This window comes from Gymnodraco acuticeps, unplaced genomic scaffold (assembly GCF_902827175.1).
Source record: "Gymnodraco acuticeps unplaced genomic scaffold, fGymAcu1.1, whole genome shotgun sequence".
Lineage (NCBI taxonomy): Eukaryota > Metazoa > Chordata > Actinopteri > Perciformes > Bathydraconidae > Gymnodraco > Gymnodraco acuticeps.
In genome coordinates this window covers 251,031-256,475 of record NW_022990299.1, presented here as the reverse complement: position 1 = coordinate 256,475, position 5,445 = coordinate 251,031, and the positions used below count along the sequence as shown (strand labels likewise).

The following is a 5,445-nucleotide window of genomic DNA, read 5'->3' as shown; positions in this document are numbered from 1 at the left end:
TCTATACTGACCCTCAGCAAATAAAAAAGCTGGTTCAGACAGTATCACCGTCAATAAGAAATTATGATGTTTTTTTATAGTTTATCTCAGAGTTGCAGTTGGAGTATTCAATGACGGTAACACTTGAAACACAGACAAAAGCAACATTTTGTAAGTAATTAATGAGATCCGAGTCAAATGTCAAGTTACACAATATGATAAAAGACTTTTACTCCTAGTCTTAAAAGTAGGAGCAAAAGTGTATGAGAATGTTTGGCCAGTTTGAGGGATTTCATAGTCTGTAACTCTCGAAAATGCACTCCCAGATACATGTTAGTAGGGCTAAGGCAGGAAATACATAAAGCATCGGTTTTGTATAATTTTTTAAAACTTTGGTGAAAATTATGTAAACAATCTGAATACTGTGCATTGTTTTGACTATAACGTATATCATTGGAGGATTTTTTAACTCCTTTTCCAGCATAAAATGCAAACAAATACAGAGTGCAAATGAAAACACCAGTTCACAGAGAAGGTTTTAACCCCCAACTGTTTGTTTAACTGATATTAAAAGATAATTTCCCTTAATTCTGTATGAAACGGTCCAGACAGTGTCTGAGTTGATGCACCGTGGCGGCATGACAAATTCCTCGATGTTTTGTCAGTTAGCATGGGGTCTTTAGAACGATGACCCCAGACTCACCCCTGTGCACAACACTGGGCCCAGGGAACCCACTCGGCCCCAATAATGAGATCATTACCAACAGTTAATTAAAAGCGATGCGTCTTCTAAAGCTTTGCCTCATATCGCAGTGTCCAAACAATTGCTTCTCTTGTGGACGTCCGAGGATGAAAGGGTGAGCCAAATGGAGGAGAACGCCCATTGTCCTTTTCCTGAGAAACTGTCTTCCCTCGCTTTTTGCCTTTCAATGAATTCTTTGTGTGCGCGCCGGGGTCCGGGGCAGTCCTCCCGGGTTCAGGGGGACAGAGCTGTGCCGAGTCGAGCCATACCCGGCCCCAGTTTCAGCTGGCCAGAGATTTGTGATAAACGGAACCCTGGTGAGGAGGAGCAGAGGTGCTGCCACAAACAACAGATTCATCGAGAGACTTTCTAGAGATAATTATCAAACAAAGGTCTTTATCACTTTATTATTGCACCAACATTAAGATTTCATTTAGTTTTCCGTATTTCTTTTAGATTCAGGACAATGAGTTGAATGTAATCAGTGTTTGCACCAGTTTTATTATTATCAATATGTAAATTCTACTAAATCAGTTACAAATTACAACATGAATGGAGTGATGGAATCTCTAAATAAATGTACATGTCAAACCTATGAAGAGAAACCCTATTGAACATGCATTGCAATAAGTAAAATACACAAAGGAAATTAAAATAGTTTTTTGGCACAAATCTCAGCAATTTAGGCCACACTCATTTTCACAGAGTTTTACTGACAGATATGTAAAGAAATCTAATAATCACATCTGAAACACAACATGTTGAAAATGAGAAAAAAAAAGAGTTTTGATCTGAATATTTTTTTCCTATTGCTGGTTGTCGAATGTTTGGCAGGTGTGGCATCATCGTCACACATTGACATCATTCTTGAACATTAGGCCTTTTGTGCAGCTCCACGACAGTAAAAGCGCTTCCATCCACCACAATTATTGTAATGGTGGATGAACGAAGGTTTTCTTAAAACATGTGCATGATTTTATATTGCTATGTATTTTGGATAAGGATTTTACACCGTTATAAAATGTCCTAATCAGAGAATTATGCAACTTGTTATTTATTTCTCCTCTAGCTTAACTGGATAAACTCTGTGTAGTCTCTACAAATCCCACACTTGATAATAATACCCAGCAAAATACAAACTTGTTGCTGTGTGATAATGTTTTAAAAAGCACCACCCTTCCAACCATCGTGTTTCCTTCTCTCGGTATCTTTCTGCACGATAACACTCGGGGAAACATGTTCCATAGTTGGAGGCTCTCATACATTATCTGCTGTGTGCTTGTTCACCAAGACAACCTTGGAAGAGGAACACAAGTATGTTGAGGATATCTCCTGGTCCGGTGCCACTTCCCCTATCGCTTAGACCATGTCTGTGTGACCTTGAGAAGACCCTGAGAGGACGCCATCTGTTGTGAGAGACAAAAAGGGAGGGGCCTTCAGAGATAAGCCAATGAAACTGGAAGGAAAAACATCAGGTTTCTGTGATGAAGCACTGTTTTATTATTGGATAAATAGCAAAGTGACGCTTGATCAAAGACCATACTGTGCAAGTCTGTTTGAAGTGGTCCAGGCTTAGACCTTATTTACACAAGCCTTAGATTAGGGGTTGAGGTATGTTACAACCCATATCACAAAAACATAACCTCTTTCTGTCGTATCATTCCGTGAACATGAGGTCAGTGTCAAGATATTGGTGCTGTGTAGGGGAACGTGATATGATAAAGGAACCAAACTCTAAAGCAACATGTTAAACTTCAGATTAAGGCAGAATAACATGACGTAGTCTACAAAATGACATGCTAGTGGAATGCGGAATAGTGGACTTGAAGGACTCTCCACACTTTATGATTAGTAGCTTGGTGACAGCCACACACAACAGAAGTGTTTTATTGTCTGGCAAACTTTGTGTCTGTCATTTCACACAACCTGTTCTCATGGCCTGATGGAGAGCAATTTGCGGAATGGCGAGGAATCCTCCTACCTGCCTCTTAACCTCTGTGAAAAGCTTCTGTCGGCCCGTTCCTGTCGTTGGTCTTTTGTAATTCCTCACATTCTCCTCTATTACATACACAGGCTAGAAGCTCACCTTGGCGCCTCTTCTCCTCAAGCTTCCCCGCAGGCGTGTAATTAGGACTAACCTCTCCTGTTCAAACAGTGTAATGACATGAGTTACACGTATTGCAGAGGCCCCGAAAACGCTACGCATCACAATGGTATATTTCTGGGAAGGATGCTAAAACTCAACTCCGGCTAACTAGGGTTATAGGTATAGAAGCTTGAATCAGCAAAAAAATACCCACAGTAACAGCAGTGGGTTAATTCAAAGTAACCTAGACAGTGTTTTGATTCTAGAAATGTACCTCAGATAATAGGCACTGTGTAAAAGAGTGCAGACCGTCTTTATTTGTGTTCATTAGACAACAAGAGTTACAGTAGCTAATGCTAACACAGGCTTTCTTAACTGTGGTGCTTGTGTGTCATAACAACAACTAACTTGTATTAACCTAGATTGTTAAATAAATAGAGAGTTTGTTTTCTAAGTTAAGTTGGTTGATTAGGAATAACTACGGCATTGTTGTTAAGCTAATAAGAGCTAACTGGCTACATTCTATATATGGGATGAGGGTACAGCAGGTCCATTCCCCAAGCCTATTCTTTCACACACACATACGGGTTTTGGGCCGAGGGCGACACCGTACTTCCGGTATCCGCCATTTCACGCGAGGTGCAACCAGAATATCATAGTCTATTGCCTTAATCAATATAGTCAACTCTAAAATACCACATATATGCATTGGCATGATAATATTATTGTGACAAGTGGGGTATTCACCTGGTGTTTCCAGAAGATAGACGTAGATGCTGCCAACATCGACCGAAGGCCACTTTCGAGAGTCGTTTTTCCATACATCTGCAGGCAGTCTGTAAGGGCAATCGGACAACCCACACAGCTCTAGTTTACGCTGGTAACGATCTAGAGCACACCCCTCAAGTCCAGAGATGTAATCCGAAGACATATGCAGCGATTTCTTCGGTCGTTAATTCAGAAAAAAAACCTAGTGCGCTCTGCCTGGCTACGTTAGCTAGCTGTTTATATTAGCACCTCCAGGATATTAGCACCTCCAGGAAAATGGCGTATTTATATATATATATATGGCGCGCGTTGCATTGTGGGTAGCTCGTGACGTCACTGTGTGTGAAAGAATACCTGTGAACCTTTAACCTCTCTCACTGGGGGAAAAGAGGACGTATTCTGCTGTGCATTTGATTCTAAGGTGTATTTCCAGTTGGGGAGTGGCAGCAAAAAAAACGTTCTTTCAACGTGCCTCAAGCTAGTTGTTGAAAGTGAAGAAACTCCCAAACCCATATTTAGAGAAGAAAGAGAGATATACATTATTTGTGGTGGTTAGAACACAGTAACCATAGTGTTGAATTTTGAAGGGACTTAAATCAAGTTTGGCATTACATCACAGAAAAAGTTCCAAAGTATTAAAATGACAGTGAGCATTTCATTGTGAACCCATTGTCTGCAAGAAGAGTCAGCAGGACTGTATTTAAAACCAACATGGAAGAAGTTTGACCAAGATTTTGTTCTTTCCTTCATAACCTAATAGCTTGGTTGGTATTTCAAAGGCATTTCCTTCTCCAATGAAAATGTCTTTGTGGGACAGAGGCTTTGAAAAACTCCCAGTGAATCCTATTAAAAGAAATATCATATAATTCAATTCATTTTTTCTTTGTTACCAGAGGGGCCTTTGTGAACAAGATGTGCTCCAAACATTTCCGTGCAACATCTGTTTGTAATGCCTTCCTATTCTAGGCACTGGGCAACCAAAAGGAAGAAAAGGAAGACAGTGCTCCTCGTCATAGGATACAATTTGATTTGCACACAACAAAGCAAGAGGACATGAATCCAGATTTTTTGGACATTGTGGGATTTTTAATACACACAGTATATTGCATTTCCATCGGGATGACATCAGTGCCATGCTGATTGAATCGTTTTCTGACCTTTTGCACGACCACTTTGTTGTTAGAAGCAGGAAGGTCTTCCTTTTGCCTTTTTTTTATTCAATACCGTTCCTGGTCTCGATTGAAACCTCCCTTTTCAAAGAGGCCACAGAGATTTACTGAACTATTTTGTTTAACTTGCCAATTAAGCCATTCCTTTTTGTTGCTTTCTTCTCTTTTTTAAAAGGACACATCCGTTTTCCATTACCTAACACAACAACAAGCTTAATTGGACAAAGGACAGCGTAGCCGCGAGTCAGGAATATGATGTCACATGGCTCTATAATGTCCTAAATATGACAAGGTGGAGCTCTTTGCTGGCAAACACATGTCTGCAAAGACCTCCTTCATCTATTATGTCTTCGGCCTGTTTTCACAGCTCTAATCATTAGAAGACTTTAGCTAGATCAGCCATGCAAACAGACAGCAATGTTGTGTAAATGTTGTGCTATCTGTGACTCACCTCACACCATGTGTTGTGTTATTAGATCATAATTAATTACAGTACGAGCCTATGAAGCATAAATACACTTTGTCTTAATGACAGAGCTGTTTGTTTTCTTTTGCACGGTAAATTATCCCCCAGTAAGCAATGTCCAATATTAGTTACAGGGCAGGCTACTTTGAAGTTAAACTATAACCCTGTTTCCAGTATCTGGGAGTCCGCCTGTCTGTCTGCGAGTGGGAAAAAGATAAATACAGACAGACGGCTG

At 40.3% G+C, this 5,445-nt stretch overlaps 1 long non-coding RNA gene across 1 annotated transcript; it reads right to left on the bottom strand.

The window, feature by feature from the left end:
• Positions 1-1,202: 1,202 nt before the first annotated feature.
• On the bottom strand, positions 1,203-3,619 carry LOC117550245. The gene is made up of 2 exons (XR_004569598.1): positions 3,555-3,619; positions 1,203-2,127 (listed from the first exon to the last, which is right to left on the bottom strand). It is a non-coding gene; the product is annotated as an uncharacterized LOC117550245 (long non-coding RNA).
• Between the last annotated feature and the right edge of the window lie 1,826 nt (positions 3,620-5,445).